General features: G+C 47.5%; 1 long non-coding RNA gene across 2 annotated transcripts in view; it reads right to left on the minus strand.

Annotated features, from left to right (window-relative positions):
- Positions 1–15744, minus strand: part of LOC109262840 (uncharacterized) — a 64953-nt gene that overhangs the window by 18914 nt on the left and 30295 nt on the right. The gene's annotated exons all lie outside the window — the stretch shown is intronic.

Consider the following 15744-nt stretch of genomic DNA (forward strand, 5'->3'; position numbering starts at 1 on the left):
TTGTGCTCAAGAAGGCTTCAGATCATGGAGCAACCATCATGGTGGATTTGTCCAAGATGGTGTCAGTCTGGTTCACACACCCTACATTTTTTTCATTATGCTATGTTCCTCCACAGGACTCAGACATGAATGCAGACTTAGAAGTGAACTCAGATTCTTCACCCTCCCACACTCCCCTGCCTCTCCCAAGCTGTAAGGTATTTCCCTTGGGTCAAGTTCATTATACCAGAGTTCTTCCCTCAGTGAAGCAGACCCTGCTGCTTGGCTCCCTAATGGCCATTCCCTCTTCTGTCTTCCTAACAGCCCCCAACCTCTTTCAGGTATTCACTCTCCTCTAAGAACTATTTTAGGGAAAGTAGTTCAGGGCCTGGGCCTATAAGGAGGGTCACTGTTAGTTTACTGTCATTAAAGCAGTCCCAGTGTCTCTTGCTAGTGATTGTTTCAAGCATGGTCTTCTTTTTTTTAATTCTTTTTAATTTTTTATTTTAGAGAGAGAGACAGAGAGAGAGAGAGAGAGAGAGAGAGAGAATCTCAAGCAGATTCTATGGCCAGCAAGGAGCTGGACATAGGGCTTGATCCTACGACCCTGGGATCAGGACCTGGGCCAAAATAAAGAATTGGATGCTCAACCGACTGAGCCATGCAGGTGCCACAAGCATGGACTTATTAAATGTTGTCCCATTTCCATGAGGCTGAAAAACTGAAGCTCAAGTTCACAAAGTTCAATGTATTCAAGGTAAAAGCTGATTTCATTACTTTTCATTCATTGCCCTCTGAATTCTAGCTTTTGTCTCTTTCTGGCCTGAGCATTGCTTACTTTACCGTCAGTTCATAAGTGTGTTTAATAAGATTTTTTTCAAAAAGAAAAAAGAAGATTTTTTTTTCTTTATCTAGAATTTGGTGGTGTTTAGAAGGTTTATGAGGTTTAGTTGGGTACCTAGGCACTATACAATCAGAAGTGTTCCCCATTTCCTAGTCTATAAAATTATGTGGTTGTACTAGATCAGTGATTCCTGAATTTTTTGGAATATGAACTATACATGCCCAAATCCCCTCAGATTCCCTTTACCAGCCTTGTGCCTCCAACCCTTCATTAAGCGTTCAAGGATTGCCCTTGGGAGCTGGAGACTTCTTTTCCCTTAGGAGAGCTGAAAGTGCCCGGCAGTTTATGACCCACACAAAACTGCAGGGCACCTGGCCCATAGCCAATGACCCACTGCCATGAGAGTACAAAAGCCTAGCTACTTTGTCTTGAGTAGGAAAAAACTTGAAGGTGCAGTTAATGCCCCTGAGTTCCCTAAGCATCAGGCTGAGTGTGGTTTCACACAAAATTACACTCTTCCCTGGCTTCGTCCCCTTTCCCTACTATCCTGCTTCCTTTTCTACCTTACTGGCTTCTCCTGGGAACATTTCTTTACTAAATCATTTACACATGAATCTTCACTTCAGGATTTGCTCCTGAGAGAATATGACCTATAGTGTGGGTTCCTTTGAGAATCTGATAAAAGTCATGGACCTTGTCCCCAGAAAAATACATTTACACCTACTCAAAATATTCTATATATCTTTTTGCTCCCATGGACTCAAGATTAGGAACTATAGACAAAAATGACCTCTGGGGTGCCTCCAGAGCTAACTTTGCCATGTTTCCTGCCCTGTGTGGGTTTGAGGAGTTTAGCTTTGAGATTCTAAACTGGGGCCTCGGATACCTAACTAACTGGCTTGGTCAACCAAGCATGAAACTCTTGATCTCGGGGTCATGAGTTTGAGCCCCATGTTGGGTGTAGAGATTACTTAAACAAACTTTAATAAATCAAAAAGGGCTTCCAGGAATGTGGGATCCAATATCCTTTTAGTAAATTCCTTTTCTGCTTAAACTAGCTAGCATTGGTTTCTGTTGCTCTCAACTAAGAATCTTGACAGAGACACTGCCACATGCTTCATCTCCCAGCAGCTCCTGACACACCATGCTGGTTTTGCTCATGTTGTCTTCTCTGCCTGGAGTGCCCTTGCTCTTCCTTTTCACCCAACTGCTATTCATATTTCAAGCCAACTCTGACAACACCTCCTCTAGGGAGCCTTCCCTGAGATCTGTTTATGGGTCCATCACTCCTTTTCTGGGTAAGTTCTTCAAAGATAGGGACTAGGCTTCGTTTTTGTTAGTAACCCCAGCACATAGCTCAGGGCCTGCTACATAGTAGAAGCTGAAACTATTTTTAGAATGAATGCATGAATACAGGTAATTTGTGGTGGAGGCATGGTTTAATCCAGTTCTTTTGGCTTCAAAGTCTGTGTATTTTCTACCTTAGGTATCAGGAGGCAGGGGCAGACTTGTTGAGACTGAAGTTTTTTCCAGCTCAGTCGTTCCCTGTTGCCCCTGACCTTGCTGAGACTGTAGATGCTTCTCTGGATGCCATAGCATAGTCCAAGAGGCCTGGTGCCTCCCTGTGCCCACCATCAATGTGCCCTCAGTTGGAAAACAAAAGTGGGCAGGATGACACTCCCTAAGGTGGTGGTTGTGGTTGCTGCTATTCCTGGACTCCCTGCTGGTGGGGCCCAGTCTGGCAGCTCTGCTGTCCCCTCCTCCTTCCTGCCTGCCATGCTGTGCCCCACCACACCCCCTTCATCTCCCTCCCTCTCCTTTCCTACCCTGGCCAGGAGCTGGGGACACAGGACAGTGAGTAAACCTCAGAAGAACCACTTCTCCAGCGAGTGCCTGAGGAAAACCAGCCACCTCTCCTGTGACCCCAGTCCCCAGGCCTGTTCACTGCCCTGTTGTAGAACCTCAGGCCTAGCTAGGCTGTGAGCTCTGGCCTCTGCTGGGGGCCTGGACTTTGGCTGAAGCTCCTCAGGCAGGGGCTGTGCTGCCCCCCTGGGGAGAACCTGTTCTCTCCTCCTGTGTCCAAGACCAGACTAACTCTGGGATATGCCGCTAAGGGGTGGCCTGGGGGGTGGGTCACCGTGAGAAGATGTGCTGCTCCCCACTTGCTTTCCCTGAGGGGCCCAGCTCTTCAGCTGTTCTCTTCCTCTGAGCTGTGGAACCTTCTGCAGGTGAAGAAAGCAGATGTCACTCTCCCCACCGGGCCCCTGAACATCCTCTCCTCCCCAGTCTGGGGCACTGCCTCTCTCCCAGTTAATTCTGTAGTGACAGCTGCCCTTTACCCCAACATGCAGTGAGGGGTGACGGGAGCGGGGTCACCTCCACCTCACGGTCCCACTCTCGGGTTCAGGGCCCGTGTCTGGGAGGGAGCCACAGGTCTGAGTCCCTCTGGGGTGGACCTGGCCCACCCAGCCGAGGGGTCACTAGGGCAGGTCTGTGGGGCTCCAGCGTGAGACCGGGCTAGTAGCTCAGATGCATCTGTCTGTGGGCAGGGTGGACTTGGAAAGGCACAGAGTAAACCTGTAGGACTCCTCACCTGCCTTTTCAAAGTGCTTTTCCCTTTACTCTGTCAGGGGATTTCAGGCATCCATGCGATTGCATGTTCGAGAAAATGGGTGGTGTGGTGCCCTTGCTCATCAAAGTAGCAGTTGTACCTGTAACGAGTCCCCAGGACAGTGCTTTCCCATCCAAGCAAGTGGTTTCCAGCTGTGGCTGGAGTGAATCACCGAGAGCTTTTAAAAAACACTGATGTCCAGGCTGCGCCCATATCTTTAAATCAGCATCTCTGATGGGCATGGGCTGGGTGTGTTTTAAAGCTCCCTGCATGACCCAAATGTGCAGCATTCAAGCCTCACAAGGACCCTGAAAGACGGGCACTGTTGTCATCCTCACTGTACAGAGGCGCCAGTAGAGCTCAGCGAGGTAAAGGCAACTAGAAGGGATGGGGCTGGAGTCCCACATAGAACCAAGAAGGTGTCCCCCTGCTTGCTGTGGATCCAGGCTTCCTGTGGGACCGTGAGGCCTCAGACTGGCCAGGGAGCTTGTCTCCTTTGGCTGGGAAGACATTTCTGCCACCTCTTTCTCAAAGCACTGGGCTGGGGCTCCCCCGAGCCCAGAATGCAGTGGGTCACCTCCACTCACCAGCCCTGGGTTCCTTTCACTGGAAAGGCGTGCCCTTTGGTGACGGGAAGGATGCATTTTTGAGGTGAAATGTTGTATAACAGCCAGGAACAGAAAATATTAAAAGCCCACTGGCGCCAACAAGGTTCACAGCAGGGCCAGAAAGTGCAGAAAAGAGGAGGAACGCTTCCTGTGGTGAGGGCCCTAAAACGGTGGGATCAGCCGAGCACCCACACCCTGTATCCCAGGCTGTCTCCATTTTCACAGTTAGAGCAGGCCTCTCCTGGGCCAGAGGAAGGTCTTGGGGTGGTGACCCCAAGGGGAAAGCTCTATGGGTATATTAGGTTTGTTTTACCTCACACTCCAAAGCGGGTGGTAACATAGGGGTATGGGGCCACTGAGGACAGAATGTCCTACTGGGAGTACGTGAGGTGAGGTCACCCCAGTCCACACACAGGTTCTGAACATTCCAGATGCTGGGATGCCAAGGGAATGAGACACGGTCCCTATCCTCTAGAGATTTCACTACAGAGATGGGGCAAGCAAGAAAACAGCATTGGTAGAACGTGATGAATGTTCTACTGGAAAAGTGCTCAGGGCACAGGGCTTGTAGAAAACAGCAGAAGGGCAGTTAGCCCAGTGTGGGGCTATGAGGAGAAGTTCTTGGAGGAAGTGGTACTTGACTGAGTCTTGCTATAAATAGATACTGTGAGAATGTGCACAAAGCTTGTGAGTGGGTACATGCCCTTAGGAGCCTATCTCTGGGAGGTTGGAAAAAGAGACACAGAGACACAAGCAAATGGATTCACTGCCCCCTTGGAGACCCCTGCCATCTCTCCCTTTCCCATGGCCGATCACAAACACACTTGTAGTCACAATTGCACATAAACACACACACATGCACAAGGTAGTGGAGAAAGTTCCAGAATTCTTCTCAGTGAGAGAGTTCCTCCTGTAAAGAAAGGCCTCACTGGGAATTTGAGGTAGAAGATGAGGCCACTGGTGGCTGGACATCTGCAGTGATGGGCTTCAGAGGCTGGAGGAGCTGCTCCGCTGAAACCAGGGAGAAGAGTCTGGAGGGAGGTGGAAGGAACAGTGGTGGAAGAGGGAGGAGTTTTAGAGTTCTTCAGATCCTCTCATTTTACTGTGAAGGAAACTAAGGTCCAGAGAAGGAGATGAAATGCCTCAAGTTACACTGCACTTGGGGATCAGAGCTGAGTACGAGCATATACACATCATGACATACCCAGTCAGCTTTGCACACTCCCATATGGCCACTCTCATTGCAGGCACACAGAGTTATGCACACAGCTATTCCATAGCAGGTGATGTCCCCTGAGTTGCTGCCATTTACATTTCAGGCAGCTCTGATCCCTCATTAAGCTAGAGCAGTTGGGTCATGTCTGCCTGCCCACTTTCCCCCACCAGCTCCAGCCCTCATGCATTATGAAGCCCATAGTGGGAAGCAGAGCATTCAGGAACGTGGGATCATGCAGTCTATGGGTCTGCTGTGAGTATTCCCTGGAAGGTCCATCAAGCAGACAGGTTCATCCCATAACTGACTCAGAGCTGCCCAGGCATCAGGGGTCACAGCTGGACCTGCATCCCCAAAAGAGGAAGTCTCAGTATCTCAAGGCAGAGCCAGAGGCCTCACCCTACCCAGAAGAGGGACTGCAGTCCCCTAGCTTATTTTTAAAGTAACCTCTACACCCAACATGGGGCTCAAACTCATGGCTCCTGAGATCAAGAGTCTCATGCTCTAACCGACTGAGCCAGCCAGGCACCCCAGCAGAAGCTTTATATATCTTGCACAGTGTACTTTCTCCTTCACTGATTATGATCAAGCTAAAATGAAAATCAACAGCAACTTTGACAGGTAAAAGCAACCAGAAAGATAAAGGCAGCTGATGCCTTCTCAGGGCATTCTCTTTCATGGAGGCTGATTAGTTGAGTGCAGATGATTCAAAACCTCTCTGATCAAGGAGCCTCCAGGGGTATATGAGTGTCATCAGAGAAGAGACGCAGTTCTGGACCCAGACTGTGCTTGACAGTCATAGCAATTTCCTGGTGCAGGTCTCAGCAGACTTGTCTAAGTCCTCGGGAGAGTAGAGGGGCTGTAAGTTAAAGCTAAAAGAGCTGTTCATCGAAAAGTCTGTGTTTTATTCGGGCATAAGCAGTTCTCTTTTGGGATCAGGTAAGGCATTCGTCCCTGCTATGCTACTGACTTTTGTGTAAGAAAGCTCTAGAGTGCTGGCATCAATGCCTCAAAGAGCCATAGCGTTAAAAACACATATAGGGGCTGGTCAAGAGAAAGGAAAGTCTTTTCAACAAACAGTGCTGGAATAATTGGACATTCACATACAAAAAAAAAAAAAAATGAAATTTGACCTATGTTTTGCACTATTTGCAAAAACTAGTTAAAAGTGAACCATAGATAAAACCCCAAATGAAAAAACTCCTAGAGAAAACATAGGAGAAAATCTTGTGACTGTAGGTTAGGCAAAAATTTCTTAGATCCAACACCAAAAGCACAGTCCGTAAATTTAAAAAATTGATAGATTGAACTTCATCAAAATTGAGAACTTCTGCTTGTCAAAAGACACTGTTAAGAAAATGAAAAGCAAGCTACAGATTGGGAAAAAATTTTTAAGGTAGGTATTTGATAAAAGACTTATATCCAGAATATATACTCAGTATGGGTTTCCACTCCTATCTGAAAGAGGAGCATTCCCATTAAAACTTTCCTTAGCTGAAATGATGTGAAATGAATTTTACATTAATTTATATGGAAAAAAATTTGAGCCTTCCCAAACCAAAAACTAACCTTTCTTAGGCTTTTCTGATACCTTAGGACACATCTTGCTAGCAAAAGCATAAAATAAATTGAGATAAAGCACAGATGCTTACAGACACAGTTCAAAGCTGTGGCAGCTGGATGCTGAGTGTAGTTCCCAGGGAAGGAGCTTGGCTGCATCACTCTCGCTGCTCAGGTGCCCCGCCTCTATGATGGCTCACTAACAGATGCTGAACACCGTTTTTGCTTTCACTGACATTTTTTGGTAAAACTGAGTATCATCTTCAGATTTCATTCGGTTAGTGAAAATAGGCACTAATGCAGGTCTTTTTATAAAAGTGAAGTGTAAGGTGAATATTTGAGAAGCTGGGGATATCTGTAATTAAGACAACAATCCAGATATAAAGCAGGAAAATATTTGAACGGAAACTTCACCAAAAAAGACCTATGCATGACAAATAAGAATATAAAAAGATGCTCAACATCATTGGTCACCACAGAAATGCAAATTAAAACTACAATGAAATAGGGGCGCCTGGGTGGCTCAGTCGGTTGAGTGTCCGACTTCGGCTCAGGTCATGATCTCACAGTTCGTGGGTTCGAGCCCCGCATCAGGCTCTGTGCTGACTGCTTGCTCAGAGCCTGGAGGCTGCTTCAGATTCTGTGTCTCCCTCTCTCTCTGCCCCTCCCCCGCTCACGCTTTGTCTCACTCTGTTTCTCAAAAATAAATAAATGTAAAAAAAAAAAAAATTAAAAAAAAAAAGCTACAATGAAATCACACCACACATCCTATTAGAAGGGCTAAAAGCAAACATGAAACTTTGATAGAATCAAGTGCTGATGAGAATACTGGGCAACTGAGACTCTCCTACATTGCTGGTAGGATCGTAAATGGTATAATCACTCTGGAAAACAGTTTGGCAGTTTCTTGTAAGATTAAACACACACTTTCTTATAACCCGGCAATCCCACTCTTAGTATTTACCCAAAGAAATGAGAAATGTGTACACAAAAATCTCTACACCAGGGTGCCTAGATGGCTTAATCAGTTAAGCATCCAAACCTTGATTTCATGATCTCATGGTTCATGAGATTGAGCCCTGCGTTGGGCTCTGTGCTCAGAGTCTGGAGCCTGCTTCGGATTCTGTGCCTCCCTCTCTCTCTGCCCCTACCCTGTTGACGCTCTGTCTCTCTCTGTCTCAAAAATGAATGAACATTAAAAAAGAAGTGAATAAAATGTGAAAGAAACTGTTTTAAAAAATAAGTACACAAATATTTATAGCTAAACTGTAACTGCTAACAAGTGAACACAATCCACCCATTCTTCAAGTGGTGAATTGATAGATAAACCACATGTAGCCATACAATGGAATACTACTTGGCAATAAAAAGGAATGAGCTATTGGCACATTCAGCAACATGGATGAGTACACTAAATGAAAGAAAGAAAACTTAAAAAGCTTATATCAAAGGATTCCACTTATAGGACATTCTTGAAAAGACAAAACTACAGGGAAAGAAAACAAACCAGTGATTGTCAGCAGCTGAAGATGGAGGGAGGCGTTCACTACAAAGGGAATTTCTGAGGTGATGGAAATGATGGTGGTTACCTGATTGCTTGCGTTTGGCAAAAATCACAGGATGGTGTATTCAAAATGGTGAATTTTATAGTATGAAAATTATGTTTCAATCTTTTTAAATTTCTTCTTCCCTTTTTTTGCCTTCCTTGTCACTGACCAACATCTTGTCCTCGAAGCTCTTGCTCTCCTGAGGGGAAAGTGTCCCAGTTCAGCCACCCTGAATGCTGCTTGCCTTCTGGGAACAAAAGGTTAGCCCACAAAGAATGCTCTCTGGGGGCCCATGTGTCTGTCTCTCTCCCTCTGTCCCACCCTGTCTGGCTAAGCCTGTTAACCAAAGCCTTTCTAACCTCCATTTCCCCTTCTTCCCTCCTGTTCACCCTGGCCATCTGGAGTCCCAAATCTTCACAGCGTAGGTGCTGTGTGGGCGAAAGAGTCTTCTTGGAAAGAGGGAGGCTCCTCACACTCAATTCTCCATAGCTCTAGCCTGTAAAACAGCTGTGTGTCCTGGAAACTTCCAGCCAGGGAGGGCTTCCACCTAGCATCCATCTCACCTCATCCCTGAGCAAGGATGCCCCCGTCTTTGCTGAAGGCTCTTTTGGACTGCTAGCATCTTGGTCAGAGCTGAGGTCATACCACACACAGAGCCACCAGGGCCCTCTTGAGGGAGTCATGAAAAGAAGCCTTGGGTCATAGGTAGACACAATGGGCTGAGCTTCACAAACAACCAGGGCAAACACATCATGATGAGTGTGACAAGTCAGGGGAGGGGTGTGTGAACACTTGTGAGAGACTACCCTAGTAAGTTGTGCACCCCCTAATCCTTCACAAAATCACGAATGTAGATGTTTCTGAGAAATCCTGGAGGCACTGTGGGGACACTATGATGTCCACATATAGAGTATGAACTCACTGCTTCAGGCAGTAAACGCTACAACATCCCTGGGTGTGAGCAAACGGACTCATCATGGCAAGCTTGGTGAACATCACGGGGACATAGTGGAAATCTCATAGTCAGTCATGAAAATGGGGCATGAACGTATTGTGGTAAGCATGGTGAACACTAGAGGCACTGCTTGTGAACATAAGGCTGTGACTGGTGAATACTATGGGGACAGTGAACCGACCCTATTTGGAGCTGGAGGAGCATTCTGTGGTGACTGCAGTAAACACATTATACAAGGTGGAGTCCTCTAATGGACATGTTCTGGGGTATCTGCTGGGCCCATAGCCCATTCTGAGGGAATCTGCTCCCACCTAAAACCTACACAAAGTAAAACAAGGTGCTGACAGATTTCTTTCTTTCTTTCTTTTTTTTTCTTTTCTTTTTTTTTTTTTTTTAGCGTATTTATTTATTTTTGAGAGAGAGAGTGAGAGAGAGCAGGGGAGGGGCAGAGAATGGGAAAGACAGAATCCCAAGAAGACTCCACACCATCAGTGAGGAGCCTGACATGGGGCTTGAACTCACGAACTGTGAGATCATGACCTGAGCCGAGATCAAGAGTCAGATGCTTAACCAGCTGAGCCACCCAGGGGCCCCTGGGTTTCTTTCTTTTTCTTCCATTTTCTAAGCTGGAGTTATTATGGTTGTTCAGTTTTGCTCAGCTCTTCTGGGGTGTGTTGATGTGATTACCAGGTGAGAAGGAGTCATACATGGGTAGATTTGTAACAAAACAAATGGAGGGTAAACTCTCCAGGTTGATAGCTGTGAAAGTGGTGTCTTGATATCAAGACTCAACTCCTGAGTCTCCTGGGTGGCTCAGTTGGTTAAGCAACCAACTTCAGCTCAGGTCATGATCTCACGGTTAGTGAGTTCAAGCCCCGTGTCAGGCTCTGTGCTGACAGCTTGGAGTCTGGAGCCTGCTTCAGATTCTGTGTCTCCCTGTCTCTCTCTGCCCTTCCCCGACTTGCACTCTGTCTTTCTCTGTCTCTCAAAAATGAATAAAAACATTTTTAAGAATTAAAAAAAAAAAGACTCAACTCCTGATATCAAAGTTAATAGTTAGACATTTTTGATCAATTCCTCCTAGGATAGGAATGCTTGTGTTCATGGTTGTGCTTTTAGTAGGTACATGTTATTTTTTTCCTCCCAGCATCCATTCTTCCTACTTTCAATGATAGCACCACACTTTTCCTTTGGGAAAAATCAGTCCATGTGATTCTAGTGGGGCTGATATACCCCTGGCTCAAGAAGTGAGCTTATCAGAGCTTTCCATCCCATGGTTACAGGGTTTGGGTCAGGAATGGGCCAAGGAGAGCCTTTCTGAGAGCTTCTGCTAGAACAATTCAGGAAGAGACATTTTCTTTCCACTGGAGATTTGAAATGTGCTAAGAGGGAGCCTGAAGCTTCTGGAAGATATGACATGGAAACAGCTTCTATTCCAGTTACTACTGTTGTGTAACAAACTACCCCAAATCTTAGTGGCTTAAATGACAATTTTTTTAATGTTTATTTATTTATTTTGAGAAAGAGAACACACTCATGAGCTAGGCAGGGGCAGAGAGAGAGAGGGAGAGAGAGAATCGCAATCAGGCTCTGAGCTGTCAGCAAGAAGCCCATTGCGGGGTTCAGTCTCATGAACCATGAGATCATGACCTGAGCTGAAATCAAGACCTGGGCACTCAACCGACTGAGCAACCCAGGTACCCTGTGGTCTCTCATTCTTAATGATGACCTATAGGTCAGGATTTCATGGAGGACTTGAGTGGGTAATTGTGCTTTTTGTGACATCAGTTGAGGACACTCAGTGACACTCACCTGGTAGATGAGCTGTTTTGGTCTGTCCAAGATAGCTATACTCACGTTTAGTGCTTTGTTGGGACTACTGACTAGGACACTACAGCAGGCCTCTCCAAGATGGTGGTCTCAGGGTAGTTAGACTTCTTACATGGCAGCTGGCTTTCCCCAGAGTGAATGTCCCAAGAGATCCAAGTGGAAGCTGCATGAACTTTTGTGACTGGCCTTAGAAGTCCACTTCATTTGGGGAGCCTGGGTGGCTCAGTTCGTTGACCGTCTGACTTCTGCTCAGGTCATGATCTCAAGGTTCATGAGTTCAAGCCCTACATCGGATTTGCTGCTATCAGTGCAGAGCCCACTTCAGATCCTCTGTTCCCTTCTCTCTCTGCCCCTCCCCCACTCATACTCTCTCTCTGTCTCAAAAATAAATAAACATTTTAAAAAAAGAAAAAAAAAAAAGAAGTCAACTTCATTCTTGGTTAGAAGCAAGTCATAGACCAGCTTAGATTCAAGGGAGGGAAACAGGATTTTATCTCACTCTCTTTTTAAGTTTACTTATTTATTCTGAGAGAGAGAGAGAGAGAGAGCATGTGTGCAAGTGGGGGAGGGGCAGAGAGAGAGAGGGAGAGAGAGAAGCCCAAACAGGCCCTGTGCTGACAGCACAGGGTTTGATCCCACAAACGGTGAGATCATGACCTGAGCTGAAATTGAGTCAGATGCTTAACCAACTGAGCCACTCAGGCACCCCATGATTCTATCTCTTAATGGTAGATAGCACAGTCATATTGTACAAGAACATGTGCAATGGAAGCTATTGTTGGAGCCATCTTTGGAAAGTACAGACTGCCACACCCTCCTTGAGAATAAATCCATCTCAGAGGAAGCTGTTGAGATATGAAAAGAGAACAGCCCAGATGTTGTCTGAGTACCTGGATCCAATTTGCCCTAGGACTTCAGTTATGAGAGCCATCAGATTCCTTTTCTCCTTAAACCAATCTGAGTTGTGCTTTCGTCTCTTGCAATGGAAAGAACTTTTACTCTTAGTGTACCAGTTATCTATTGCAGTATAACAGACCACCCCAAAACTCAGTGGTTTATTAATAATTTGTTATTTCTCATGATTCTGTGGGTTGGCTGGCCCATTCCTCTGCTAGTCCTGTTTGGGCTCACTCATGCCACTGCTGGGGTGGAAAGTTCAAGATGGCCTCATTCACATATATAGCTGTTGGCTAGGAGCCTCAGTTCTCCTCCATGTGCTCTCTCATCCTCCCATAGGATAGACTGACTTCCTTACAGGGTGATCTCAGGACAATTTTCCAAGGGAGTGAAGGTAGCAAGGTCTCTTGAGGCCTAACCTCCAGAATTTGTACAGCATCAGTTTCTCAAAGTCCTTTGCTCAAAGCAAGTTACAAAGCCAGTCCAGGTCAAAGGAGAGAGTAAATAGAATCCACCTCATAAGGGGGGAATTACAGAGACTTTGTGGCCATGGTGTGATAGACAGCTGTATCATGTTAGATGGGAACACATTTAGAATTAGTGTATGTATAGGAAGTAGGGTGTGTGTGCCAGGCAGGCAGAGTCAGACTATTCTAGGCATATTCTCATTGAGGAGCACATAGTTGGAATGTGATTTCCATGGTGGCTGCTCTGAGCTGAGGGCCTCTCACTGGTTTCCAGGGGCAACTTTGAGTTAAGACCTACTGTGTCTGGGTGACTTCACCTTTCAGAGCCTCGGTTTTTCCTTTGTAAAATGGGTGTGATTGTCACAGATCTGCTGTGAGGCTGAGGATGACGACAGTGAATGTGCTTTATAAATTACAATGCCAACCCCCTGTGACTGAACGTTATCCTGAGAAGGAATAATCAAGGTGGGCCTGGGTGGCCAAAGATGGCAGGAGGGAAGAGATTGAGATGGGGCTTTGAAAGATGGGGACGTTCACACGGGTAGGGAGGAAGGGCTGGATTTCAAGATAGGAAGCTGAGGAATAAAAGTATAAAGGCACAGAGGTTGAACAGTGAGAGACTGAACACAGGATAGGGAAGACAACAATGAGGTCAGAGAGTGAGCTCTTCCACTGCCCTGGACTCTGGGTTTTTGGGCTCCCAAGTATTGGATGAGCAGCCCCTGGTGGTCACTCAGAGCTGAAGTCCTCTGGTGCCCAGGAATGAGCAGCAGCCTATCCCTACCCAGGCCTGCACAGCCTCCTCAGGCCACAGGTGGACGATAACAGGAACATGGGAGAGGAGGTCAGAAAGAATGTTAGAGGCAGAGCACCTTTTTCTGGAGCCACGAGGATCACATCAGACCCCCCCCCCACACACACACACACAAGTGTTCCCAAGCTCCTTTACCCTCAGCAGAGTGGGAACTGTGGCCATAGGCTTAGGTCACAGGTGGCCTGGCTACACTGGGCTCCAAGCCCCTTGATCCCCTGGAGAGTGGTTGGAGTGGTTGATGGGTTTCCAGTGTGTTCCAGGGAGGGGCTTGGAGCTGCTGCAGACTAGCCTGGCCTGCAGAAGCCCCAGGTGGCCACTTGTGGCTGGGGCTAACCTATCCAGGCCAGGCCTTGACTGTCCAGACCTGTGGCCACCTCCCAAGCGCTGCCTATCCTAGGGTCCTGACTGAGGAGAACAGACTCTTCTTCCTCAAAGGAATCCTGGGAGGGGTGGTAGGGGTAGACTCACATTCCCTCCAGTCTATCCCTGCACAGCTCACAGCTCAGTCCCACTTATGACAGGAAAGGATCCTTTGATGGGGGGCGGGGGTAGGAGGTTGCAAGGCAGGGAGGGAGGAGATGGATTGAAGGAACACAAATGGCAGGGTTGGAATTGGAACCCAGGGACTCTAGCTCACAGTCCCTCAGCCCTGTGCCAACCATGGCAACACCCATGGCCATTTGGGGCCAGGGAAGTGGGGGCCCCACGATGAGCTCTGGCCCAAGCAAGGAGACCCAGGCAGGATTTGTGGCCTAAAGGGCTCCTCTTTGCCAAACCCTTACCCCATAGGGTACCCTGCCTCCTACTACAGAAAAAGAAGAGAGGGGTGCAGTTGGGAGGCTGGGGAAGTCCCTTTCACACACCCTTGGGTACATAAAGTGGAGGCCTTGGAAAGCAACTGATTATCCTGCCCTTGACCTCTGGTCCTCTGGTTTATTTCCCCCCATCTCCTGGATACCTTGCTCTCTTTATCCAGCCTCGGTGGTCAGTTTGCTTCTCTGGCCTCCCTCCTGATCTCTGGCCAGACTTCTTACAGCTGTCTTGCCTTCCTTTCTCTCCTCCATACAATGTTTGTTGTCAACATCTTATCAAACATTGCCAGCACTGGAGGGGGCCTCAGAGCTTGCTCTGTCCAAATTTTTGTGGCACAGGTGGAGACACCGAGGCCCAGGGTCACTTGGGTCATTGCTTGTCCAAGGTCACACATCAGAATTAGCAACAAGCCAGTACTAAGGCTTTTGACTCCCAAGTTCCTATTTTTCTCTTGTCCTTTGATCTGGCTATTATGGTTCAGTCTTTGTCTGTCCTCAGACTAGTAGAGCTCTTACGAGATTTACTCAGTTCAGATTTTGCCTTCAAAGTCATGCATGAAGCTGCTTCATGGTTTGGCTCTGATAACAAATTGGACGAGACTGGGACTGGCTACAGAATCTATGAGCCAACGGCTAGGAGCTGGGAGGGAGACCAGGCTCCAGGAGACAAAGCAAACCAGATCTGGGCCTTAGATCAGCTTTGGGGCCATTGCTGCTTAACGTCTTTCCTCTATACCTGCCCTCTCCCCCAACAGTCCATGTCCAGGGTGATGATCAGAGAGGCATAGTTCCTAAACCCCTGCTTACACACATACACACACACTCAAAGAGAAAGACACAGACACATACAAGCACACATACACAGCTCTCTGGATGAGGGTCTGACTGCTCACTGTGGGATCATTACCACATGAGGCTTCTTCCTCTGAATGCGGGAACATGTCTCCTCCCTTGTGTTCTCCCAGTGCCCAACCTAAAGCCTCCCATGAATAGGAACTTAAAGAGGGTATATGGGAAGAGTGAGCTGACACTGGTACTGGAGGCCATGAGGCCAGGCCTCCATCTCTAGGCCCTGGAATGGGGCAGGAAGCCCAGCCCAGGCTGGATGAGCCCGGCACACAAAGTGGGTCCTAGCAGGTCTTGCTGTGGTTCCTAGTATACCCCTCCCCATCTTCTGCCTCCAACTGGGACTCTGATGTGGTCCATGGACCAGCAGCATCAATATCACCTGGGAGGTTTTAGAAATACACTCACAGGCCTCACCTCAGATCACAAACTCGGTGTGGGGCCCAGCAATTAGCCCTCCAGGGAATTCTAAGGCATGGTAAAGCTGTAGAACCGATGCCTGTGACAGTAGGCAGACTCCTGCTGGTAGGGAGGCTGCTAAAGTCCAGAAACACAGGCAGCTGCTTACGCCACCTACAGGTAAGTCTGGTCATGTGCTGGAGGGCCCCATAACTGAAGGCAGACACATGCACACGCACACAAACATGAGCGTCTGGCAAGGTCTCAGAGTCTATCTGCAGTGGCTCTGGGGTCCAGTGGACATAGACAGGCACCCAGGTGGAAGTAGGTAGGGGCAGGGAAGAACTGTTCTCACCAGGTGA

This window comes from Panthera pardus, unplaced genomic scaffold (genome assembly GCF_024362965.1).
Source record: "Panthera pardus isolate Hobbes unplaced genomic scaffold, ASM2436296v1 HiC_scaffold_24, whole genome shotgun sequence".
In the NCBI taxonomy this organism is placed as follows: Eukaryota; Metazoa; Chordata; class Mammalia; order Carnivora; family Felidae; genus Panthera; species Panthera pardus.